The following is a 12,203-nucleotide window of genomic DNA, read 5'->3' as shown; positions in this document are numbered from 1 at the left end:
CCGTTTCCCATTCCCCCAACTGTCCCTTTAACAACCACATCCCAGACAGTCATATCAAACCAAGGAAGCCCCAAGGAAGCTCTCACATAGCCTGTATTTATTACACTACAATGCAACCAATGCTGAATTAAATTTCTGAGCCTGCATTCTCAGCTATAGTGAGGAACAGGTTTAGCCAGTCTTTTTCTAGAAAGCCTTCCATATAAGGGAACTCTAAATCATTTAAAACCTAAATAATCCTGAAAGCACAAGGATGTATTTTGCATTTCTCATTCTAAACTTTGTCTAGCTATCCTAGAATAATGCAGATCATGCCAACTACTTGGCAGGGCTGTTGGGATAAACTTCCCCTACCTCAACTGGAGGTGGGAAAAGTGGCTGGCGTGTTTCTTCCTGTGTTTTGAAAGACAGTTTTGATCTAGGAAAATGGAGCATTAGGCACAGAGGTACAGCCGATGACAAATGTGAGGAATGTGCCAGTGAGCACTGTAATGGAGGTGAGCCTCTCAGGGGAAGAAAACCAGATTTGCCCCCTTGTAAAATTTGTCATTTTATAATGACAAGTAATTGCTTATTTTTACATTAAAAAAAAGTTTGTTGTTCTAGATGATACGCTGTTGAGAATACATACTGCATCCCAAGGTAACTTTCTATTCTGGCAGTTTATGATTGGTTCAACTCTAGCCCAGCTACCCTGTGGCTAAGACAAAGCTTTAAAGTCTTATTCACGCCCTAATAGAGTGTATTAAAGATTTGACTAAATGCATGTTTGGCTGCAATCAATATGGATTTGTATATTAGACCTGGAAAACCTCTATAATTCTTTGGTCGGTGTGGTGTAATGTACAGCCCGCAGTTAAATAACTTTAGCGTGAACTTGAATGAAGATCAGTGAACTGAACCCACTCATGGAAAGCAGGTAAACGGTTTTAACTGAATTCCTGATAGATCTGTATTATACTCCAGACAGCCTTGCACTCTGGGTTATGAAATACCTTCTTATCTGGTTTTCCACATAAAGTACTTTCATTTTTCCTCCTTGGTCAGTACACTAAAATGACAAGAGCCATTAGATCATGACACAGATTCATTCTTGGCAGAGTAACGTTGTTTAAAAAACAGAAGTAATGCAGATGTCTACCACCACCCTGAACTGAAGGCTGACATTTCAACAGCATTAGAGGCAGTCTGCTTGGTTTAATCTTAAGAAGTGCATTAAGCTGTGCAGCCTGGGACATGGTGGCATTGATGTATCTGACACCATGCTCTATTTTCTCCCCTCTAACCTTTAAAGTCAAAGTAACTTCTAGTGTGTTCCCCAGAATTCCATCTTAGAGTCATTAGAGAACAGGAGAGCAAGAGGAGACCTTGAAAACAGCCTTGTAACTCCCTTGTCTTACACATGGGCAAACTGAGGTTAAGTGATTTGCCCAAGATCTCCTGGGGTCAGGGTGGCCATACTACTTAGAACACTGGATTCTACCCTCGATTGCCAAGCAAGCCCTTTTTTTTTTTTTTTTTAACTGCAATTTTAGGGTTTTTTTCCAGCTTTAGACTCAAGTACTGACCATTCACAGCATGGGATGTAGCAAGTGGCAGGTCTATACAACACATTTTCTATGCACTGTCTTGCTTCAGTTTTAGAACCAGGTCCTCCAAGAACAGGCATTTGGCAAAACTCTGGAGAACATGTTTCCTGCCCAAAGGAAGGTAAAGTCCCAGCCCAAGGGAGCCAAAGAAGATTAAAACAAAATATCACTTCAGGTCATGACTTGGTGACCTAGCCTACAATGACTCCATCTGTCTATCATCTCTCTTCTATCCATTCATCCGTCCATCCATCTTACATAAGTACCGACTAAAAATGGATACTTACCTCTCATTAAGCACAAAATTTCTGGAAAGCTGACTGCCTCCCAAGCAAAGATATTTTGTGTAATTTAAATAAATTCCAAATATTCACTTTTCTACCTACTGTTGGAGTCCCATTTTACAGAATCATTGAAGTCTTGAGGATGCAGGGGTATGTTGATGATGATTTAGGATCTCTGGGATTATTATATGCCTGCTCTGTCTTCCTCCTGCCTGTTCCTGCCTCTATTTTTCAATTTCTCTCTAATCCTGACCATAGTGAGCAGGGGTTAGACATCTCCATCTCCCCACCAGCCCCTGGCCTCCTCTTATCCCCCCATTCAAGTTCTCTGTATTTTGCTTATTTAGTTGGCAATTGCTTCTTGATGGCTGGGGCCTATTAAGGATCCTGTCCTAGGTACTGATGATACAAAGCTGACCTGGACAAGGTGGCCACAGCCTGGTTTATCTAAGGGCTAGGAAAATGGTCTGAGCCAAACAGCATTGCAGCAACAAGAAGAGCTGGATGAACATTCCCACAGGCAAGAACATTCACGCAGACAGTTAAGGAGAGTAAGAGCCTGGGAAGGGGCATCACCAGCAGAGACACGGCATGAGCAGGGGATGGAGAAACACAAAGGCAGCTTACCTTCTGTGAGCAGCAAGGCTCAGTATGGCTGCAACAAAGGAGTGGGCGGGGACAGTGGGAAACCAGCATGTCTAGAGAGCACTCCATCAGGCTTTGTGGACAATAAATTAACTTGCATGTAGTAGGGTGAAGAGCATCTGCTTGTCAACTGACATTTAAATAGCAGTTGCCAGTGGAAAGTAAGCATATGGTTAGTTGAATGAAGAGCCAGAAAGAGACAAATACATCCAATAAAAGATTTTAGCACTTTCTCAATTTATATGTTAGTGTTTGCAATCTGCTTCTGCAAGCCAGCTGAGATGTTGATCTCACTCACTGACCTTGCATGACCTAAGGCATCCAAATCAGCACCAACTTTGGTTTAGTCTTTAACTGCTGAGACAGAGTTCTCAAAGGAGGGTTCCCTGGAACAGCAGCATCAGCACTACCTGGGAACTTCTTAGACATGCGAATTCTCAGGCTCCAACCCAGATCTCCTGAACCAGAGACTCGGTGGGTGAGGCCCATGATCTGGGGTTAACAAGCCCTCTGCTGACTGCTGCTCACACAAGTTGGAGAACACTGGTCTAAAAGAAGCATACATTGAGGTGGAGCCCCTGGCTCAGTGGGCACTGGTAGGGGCCCTAGCACTGTCACTGAAGCCTTTGAAGCATCATGTTTTCATCAGTGTCTACAGTCAGAACAGACGGTAGCTACAAACTCCCTCCCTCTGGTTCCACTCCTAGGCAACTGTCCTGGCAGTGCCACTCACTTCCACACACAGCCCTTCCCCATCCTGTCTCCCTTCTCCCTCTGTCTCCTTTTCCCTTCCCCTTCCTCTTGTTTTTTCCACACCTTTCCTTTTTGGCTTCCATTTCTCCTCTTTCTGTACATGTTTCTCCAGTATGTAAAGCAGTGGCATCTCTTTTCTACTTTTTCCCTCTTGCTCCCTACCCATCTTTATTCAAGATCACCACAAATCAAGTCATTCGCAGCCATTCCCAGCCCACACCTCTCCCCTCCCATTATTTATTCGGATCATCTTGAGAAGGCAATTGGGTCAGCTGCAAGCAAGTTCCTTAATAGCTGACAGGGAGGTGGCAGGGAAGGCAGTCTCCACCCATTGCCGAGTTTGTCAAAGGAGGCAGAGAGGCATCGGGAGCTGCATGGATGGGATGCAGTTGACCACGGACTGATTGCACCTTCCCTGACAGCTAAATCCAGGTACCACGTCCTCTGACATGGTCTAAGTTCAAGCTAGGACTTTCCTGGAAACCTTGCCATCACTTTTCCAGTGACCCGCAGCTCGGAGGTCTTTGTTTACGCCCTCTGTCCTATTGAGGAATTTCCTAGAGGCGAAGACAGAAGAACTGTTGGGATTTGGTTTTAGAAAGGCACAGGCCACAACTTCAAAATGATATAAATGCCACAAATGGCTGCCTCTGTCCATGAAGACAGAAGGTTTGATGTCTCATCCTTGTTCCAGCTGTTTGATGGAGCCCAGGAAAGAACCCTCTCTCCAGTGCAACTCCATCAACCACGTTGAGTACAGAGGCCTCTGAAATGTGCCACAGAAGCCAGATTCCAAATGGGCTGCAATTTGCTAAGCATCACAGCTATTTCATTCTGCTCTACAAGCTTCAGTACAAGAAGAAAAAACTATCAATCACTACCATCACACACACATATTTCTAAAATAAACCCTACTGTCTGGAAACTGTAGGACAGACACTTGCACTCAAAGTAAATGGCAGTTAGGGTCATCATTGTGGTTTAGTGCTCCTGTACTTTTATGATATGTGATAAAGGATCACCTGGAATCTGCTAAATAAATATTTTTCTATGTAGATCTCAACTGTAAGTAGCTGTGTGACTTTCTACGCAATCTATTCTCAATCCACTGATAGTAAGTCCTCCAATGTGGTGTAGCTACATAACCTGTAGCTATCTCTCAGCCTGGCAGGTGAAGCCACATGCTTCTTCCCCAGAAATGCACAGCACAGGAGTGGGTGGTGATAATGAGGGGCATGATGTCCTCCAAGCCCACTGGGGAAGCTGCAGAGCACGTAATGAAGATGCTTGCAGCTGGGGCAACCAAAACAGCGAGTCGATGCATACCACACAGACACTAGCCATGCCACTTATAAACACTGATTAACAGCTGAAAGGCTGCACTTTTAATAGAATTCAGCTCCCTATAAATAGTAGAGAATTAAAACTCTAGAATGCTGGCACTGAAAAGACCTCAGAGTTTAGTCTACTGATGAGCTAGCAGAATCCCCAGAGAAGGGGAATGAGGTGCCCAAACTCACACAGCCCATGAGTCCAAACATGGGGCTTCCCAGGCAGGTGCTATCTCTGCACTGGCCCAGCCCCCTTTAGAGCCTGGTGAAATCATGCAGCCATCAGATGAAGCCAGCCAGTGCACTCAGCCAAGCCTTTGCTGCATGGGCGTTTCAGGAGTGTGGAGAAAAACAAGCATGCCTACAGACTATGCTTTCTCACTGTCTCCTTTCCTGAAGTTACTGAGTGGGCTCCCAGTGGTAGGACCAGCCCCCAAAGCCTGTGACTGAGGCAGAGGAGTGGCTAGCCAGGGCCCGGCCTTTCAACCCAGCCTGGGGAGGCCCAGCATGGGTGGAGCACGGAGCTAAGAGTTTCCTCCACGGGAGTCTTTTTACAGCTGACCCGGCCCAGAAGAGAGAATGAGGTGGGAGCTAGGAGATAGTATTGACCTAGGTTATCCAAAGGTAAGACCAGACACCAGCTACCACTTCTTGTTACTGCTACAGAATTAGCAACAAGGACTAAAGGCAGGAAAGTAGTTTCTGTCCACCCTTGTCCAGATATGGGGTGTACTCATCAACTCAGGCTGCCATAACAAAATACCACAGACTGAACGGGATAAACAACAGAAATTTATTCCTCCTGGTTGCAGAGGCTGGGAAGAACCAGATCGATGTGCCAGCTGATTTGGTGCTGGCTGAGGGCTGTCTTCCTGGCTTGCAGATAGCCACCATCTCTCTGCATTCTCCCACATGGCAGAAGTAAGGGCATAGAGGTGGGGAGAAGCTCTCTTCCTCGTTCTTTTATGTTCACTCGTCCTATTCAGAATCCTACCCTTATGACCTCAATTAAACAACTCCTAAAAGCCCCATCTCCGAATACAGTCAGATTTGGGGTTAGGGCTTCAACATATGACTTGAGAGGGACACAGTTCAGTCCATAGCATAGGCTATCACTCTTCTATGCTCCAGTCCCCATGCTCCAGTCCCCATGACCTGCTAGGCTCCCTCCCCCATCTCTTTTCTTTAGCCTTCTTGCCTCTGCACATGCTGCTCTTTTACTGAGACCACACCCTCCTCCATCCCCTGCGTTTCTTCCTTCTCTCTTCCTTCCTCCCTACTATTCCTCTCACACCAATTGCCCACACTTAGTCCAGATCTTAGTCCAGAAGTTTCTGCTTACATGTCACTCCTTCCAGGGAGCCTTCCTTGACTTCACAAGTCTACATCAAGTTCCCTTCCATGAGTTCACCAGGAATTTTCATTCCCACCCACATCCTCATAACACTGCAGTGTAAACTAGACCAGAAATTCAAGGAGGGCAAGATGCTCCATCTTCACTGTGGTATTCTCAATGCATAACAGAAAACTTTTATATAGTAGCTGCTCAATAAATGTTTGCAGGAGGGAAAGAGAGTTCCAGGTGAGGGGCTCTGGTAAAGGTCTATGGAATCCATTTGAAGCCAGCTTCTCTGTCCAAAGAGGTCAGTATTAGCCCTCCAAGCGTGGGGCCTAGTGCCCGGCTCATTTCCATCTCTGTACTTAGAGGAAGAAAAGGAGAGAGAATAGAGAGAAGGGATCACTTTCTCATTCAAACAAGACCAGCACCCTCAGCCCTAAAGGAGAACTAGACCGAGGTTGAGGAGTCTTGGATTCTGACAACTACCTTCAAGGCAGGTGACTTTAACCTGAAGCTCCCTTTGCTACTGATTAATCCTGAGTTCTCTATACTAAAAACTCATTTTTTGTCTGTTTATTTCTAAGATGGCCCTATGGGGTACAAAGTACATATGCAGGTCAATGGGTGTAGCAGGACACAGAAAACTCCATTTACCAAAGACGTATCAGAGGATATTCACTTATGCCAAAACAGTTCACTCGAGGGGCCCTTCCCCACCATGGAAGATATAAGCCCTTGTCAGAGAAGCTGCAGGACAAGACCTAGAGCATAAGACTGGGGTCTGCTGCCAAAGAAGGAAATGTGTAGACAAATAATAAAGTATTTAGAAGGATGTGTGCAGAAGCATGGAGGCCATGCTGCTGTGTGGCCTCGGGGAATAAAATCTGACAATTATAACCCTCAATTTCCATCTGGCTACAACTGGGTTGTCACAGGAAGGAATATGGGAAGGACAAAATATGAACATGGCCAGTATTGACTCCCCTCCCTCCCTATGCCTACCACAGATTTCCTGACAAAGGATTCCTTGGACACCTCCGACTTTGCCTTTACCTGACTGGAACAATTCCACCCAGCACCAAGATGCTCAGCCTTACTCTCTAAAATTCAGGCTCCTCGGACTTCTGATCTGCAAATGGAGATAACACTATCTGCTGTGAGGATCAAAGGAGACACTGGAGGCATAGTGCTGACCACAGTGACTGCTGTCAAAAAAGAGCCACTGTCAGTTATGACCATGTCACCTCCGGAATCATCTCCACCTCTACCAGTACCATCACTAATACCACCATCTTTCCTACCTCCACCTCTCTCACCATACCACTGCTCCTCCTATGGCCACCATCATCACCTCCATCCACAAACACCAACACCACCGCCACTACTGCCACCCCCACCACCATCACCTCCACCTCTACCACCACCACCATCATCTCCACCTCTACACCAACTCCACTGTTCCCACCACTGCCATTATCATCATCACCTCCACCTCCACCAACACTAATAACACTGCTACCATACCACCACCATTATTATCACTTCCACCTGTACCACCACCAATACCAACACCAATGCCGCTTCCACCCCCACCATCACCTCCACCTCTACCACCAACACTGCTTCCACCACCACCATCATCTCCACCTCTACACCAACTCCACTGTTCCCACCACTGCCATTATCATCACCTCCACCTCTACCAACACTAATAACACTGCTACTACACCACCACCATTATTATCACTTCCACCTGTACCACCACCAATACCAACACCAATGCCGCTTCCACCCCACCACCATCACCTCCACCTCTACCACCAACACTGCTTCCACCACCACCATCATCTCCACCTCTACACCAACTCCACTGTTCCCACCACTGCCATTATCATCATCACCTCCACCTCCACCAACACTAGTAACACTGCTACCATACCACCACCATTATCACCTCCACCTATACCACCACCAACACCAATGCCGCTACCACCCCCACCACCATCACCTCCACCTCTACCAACATCACTGCTACAGCCATTGCCACCATCTCTACCATCACCTCCATCTCTATCTCTGTAACAATCACCATGAATTCACCTCCATCTCCACCATCATCATTACCACCTCTAACAAAAACTTCCTTTGTCATCCTTATGTCCATCACCTCCTCCACCATCAGTACCACCTCCTTACCACCACCATTATCGCTGCCACCAAGACTACTCCTAGAGGTCAGAGATCTAGGCTGACTAGAACCACAGGATGTCAGATACCTTCCAATCCTCAATCCCAAACTCATGGATAAGGCGCAGAAAGAGTCAGTGACTTTCTCAGGATTATCCTTCTAATCAGTAGCAGAGAAAGGATCAGATTAACAGCCTAATTAACAGCCCAAAGTTCTTTTCCACTACTGGAAAATGGAGCTCTTCCCAGTCTGCCCTAAGGTCTTAACTCCCACAACACACACACACCCAGACACACACAGAGGTATTTGGAGTTTAAAGACAAGCAGTGGACAAAAAGTAAAGGACATAATAAAGGAGGAAATTGATAGAAGGTAGGATTACAAAATGAGGGAACAATTGCAAATCCCCTGAGGCCTAGAGCTCTGAGCCTTTCCCCAACTCCCTATGCTCACAAGCTTCCCATTCAGGTGAAATGACAAGGGGCAGGGATGCTCTAGAACTGCCTGGTCATCTGGTTAATTGGTCAAAAAGACCTTTCCGTATAACCTTGACCTTGCTTATTTACTCCCCATTCTTCATGCAAAGTGTACAGTGGAGGCAGCAGTGGGGAGGTGAGGACTAGGATTTGGAGTCAAATAGACCTGGGTTTGAATCTCAGCCCCACTACTTATTAACTATGTGACCATGGACTTATATCTCTGCGAAATTGATAAAATAATAGTATCCACCTCATTATCGCATGTCAGGCACTGCGCATAGCAGCAGTGATCAATGGCAGCTCATACTCCTTACTACACAATCCAATCATCTGCCCTAGAATAGAGATAATACTCAGCTAAAATTAATATAGTACCTGTATGATAGATACTCTTCTGAGTACTTAACTTGCACTTGCTTATTTAAACCTTACAAAAAGCTCCACAAGGTGGCCACTACTGAATTCCAATGCTCTTATACAAATAGAAAAGTGGAGGCATGGATAGGTTAGGTGACCTGTCCAAACTCACACAGCAGGAAAGTGTCAGGGCCAGAAGTTTGATCAGGCAGCTCGGTCCAGAGTTCAGGCACCAAAACACACAGCCCCAGCCAGCTGTTTTGTCTGGGAAGCATACCGCAGGAGGTCAAAAGTCAATGCTTTCTGAGTCTCAAATGCAAATTAAGGTAATTCGATTGAAATGGCCACAAGTTCAGGAATGAATTTCTTCCTGTGGGTGTCATGGTGAAGAACACAATGTCAGCTGGCAAGAAAGAAAGATTCCCTCTGATGCCTCTCTGTGACAAGGAAGGGCCTTTTTACATGCAAGAGAAACAATAAACTTTTCTGTTATTAAGAGAGAAGCTAAAAAGAAGCAAACTAGCTTTGAATAGGAGTCTGGCAAGCTAGACTCCTGCGGAGTGTCTGTTTTTAATTGATTGGATTTACTTTATGGAAAGCAAGAACTTCCACCCCACTGCCACTGCCAGGCCTGGAACCAGTCCTGGGGAAGGATACTTTCCTATGAAAATTCATTTGACCGGGTCCAGTGGCTCACACCTATAATCCCAGCACTTTGGGAGGCCAAGGGCAGATCGCTTGAGGTCAGGAGTTCAAGAATAGCCTGGCCCACATGGCAAGCCCCGTCTCTAGTGAAATACAAAAATTAGCCAAGCATGATGGTACATGGCTGTAATCCTTGGCTACCCCAGAGGCTGAGGTGGGAGGATTGCTTGAACCCAGGAGGCGGAGGTTGCAGTGAGCCAAGATTGTGCCACTGTACTCCAGCCTGAGTGACAGATCGAGACTCGGTCTCAAAAAATAAAATAAAATAAAATAAAATAAAATAAAATAAAGCAGAAGAAGAAGAAGAAGAAAGAAAAGAAACAAAACTTCATTTAAATTCTGAGTCAAAGACTGTTCTCACTCATCATAGGCTGACTCTGCCCCCCCCCCATAAATAGAATCTGGAATTCAGTTTCAAAATAAATTAGAAAATAAGTTCCGTTTCTTATTATCTGTTCATCTCATGTAAGTTAGCAACGAAATTCTCAGAATAATCTGCAGCCAAATGCCAGGACCAGAGGCAGAAACACAAAATCAACTGATGGGAGAGATACTAAAAGAGGTGCACACAGAAGCCAGGCTCACACTGTGTTTGATTTAGAGCTGAGGGTCTCAACAGAAATCAGTAAAGCTCTCAGGAAGGTTGAGATGGTATCAGGCTTCTAAGATAGGGTTTTGAGGTGCGAATGATCAGATGAGGATGCCTTCCTGTTAATGATTTGAAAATGAAATTACTGTTGCATGACATGATAAGAATAAATCCCTCCTGGTGGGTTTTTCTTTTAATAGGGGCAAAAATAACTTGGAGGAAATAGTCTTGCAGATTTGTGAACATTAAATATAATCTCTCCCATCCAAGTGCAGCAGTAAATGTCAGAGATGCACATTGTTATACGAAGTACAGTACAGTGCAACAATGAGAACATCCTGCTTTAATTTTTAAAGCTAATCTTCATCTGTTATCTCACTTGATGATCACCAAATGACAGAGCACCTCCAGGAGCTGCCCTCAGTTCTCTACTTCCCTTCTTTTTCCCTCTCCCTGGGGCACCTCCTCCATCCTTCTGACTTGAAATACCATCTCTAGGGATATACAATTCCCAAATCAACATCACCAGCATCAGTAGACAAGTATGGCCAGAACCCTGCAGCCAACTACCTACTCAACATCACAGCTTGGAGAGCTTATCTATACCTACAATAGGACATGTCCCAAGTGAATTAATGATCAGCTACCCACCCAAAGCTGCCCTCTTTGCACTACTCCCAATCATAATAACCTCTAATGCCATGCATTGAGGTTTTCTAGCTGGGAACGTGCAAGTCATCCCGTTTTACTTCCTCCTCTCTCACCCCCACATCCAATCGATCCCTAAGCTTACCAGTTATACCTCCCAAATCTGTCCCTTTCTCACCATCCCCACTGCCACAACCCTAATTGAGGCTACCGTCATCTCCTGCTTACACTAGGCAGAAGTCTCCCAGTCACTCCTGCTCAAGCTGTTCTCCATACAAGCCAGGATGATTTTAAGTCACAGAACAGTTCACATCACCTCCTTGCTTAAAACCTTTCAATGGCTTGTTATTAACCTTAGAATAAGGTCCCAAATCCTTAACAAATCCTATAGGATCTGACCAGGCTTATTCCTCCAGTCTCTCCTTGAACTTCCTCCTTTCCTTGCTGTACCTGCTCCTGACATCCAACCCTCTCTTGGTTCCTGGTGCCAGCCAACTCGCTCCTGCCTCAGGGCTCTGACCCAGTCAGTCGCTCTTCTCTCCTTGTTAACTCTTATTCATTTTTCACTTCTCTGCTGAAGGATCACTTCTTCCTGGAAGCTGTCTGAGACCTCCTTGTTAGGTCTTCCTGTTATAGGTCCTTATTGCCCCAATACTTCTTGGCTGTACTCTGTGCACTTGGACATAATTAGCTGGAACTTGTGCCTTGGATGTCAGTCTTCTCTCCATGTGAGCTCCATGGCGTTCAAGGCCGGATCTGTCCTATGTCTATGTCTGCAGTGCTTGGCATAGTGTCTGGTTCGTGGTAGGTGCACAATACATTCATGAAGGCCTGCCAATTTGATTCTCCCAACCATGTAGTGAGAGAGCTAATATCCCTATTTTTACAGATGAAAACAATAAGACAGACTATCATTGAACCAGTTTGGTCCAGGTTGCAAAGAAAATGAGTGGAAGCAGCCTGAAAACTGGGAACTTCCAATCAAGAGTGTCCACCAGTTTGAGTGCATCACCTCCAGCGTTATGTCTCCATGTTTATAATGCTGTCATCCAGAGATACAGTCCCACAGCCCCCTCCAGAGTTTAGCCCAGAGAGGGAAGCAAGCCTGGGGCCTTTCCCAGGACTGACTGAAGACTTTCATTCAACCTTTGTCTTTAAATACTTAGAAAACTTTGAGCAACACATTCAAATCACAGAAACTTGGGCTTTTAGACCAGGAATGACCTCAAAGATGACAGTATTGAGAGGTTGTCTTAAATTTCTGCAGCCCTTTTCAGCTACAAAACTCTAGTTGTT

The sequence above is a fragment of the Chlorocebus sabaeus genome, chromosome 10 (genome assembly GCF_047675955.1).
Source record: "Chlorocebus sabaeus isolate Y175 chromosome 10, mChlSab1.0.hap1, whole genome shotgun sequence".
Classification (NCBI taxonomy): domain Eukaryota; kingdom Metazoa; phylum Chordata; class Mammalia; order Primates; family Cercopithecidae; genus Chlorocebus; species Chlorocebus sabaeus.
The sequence above is the reverse complement of the archived record's forward strand: the minus strand, read 5'-3'. Positions refer to the sequence as shown.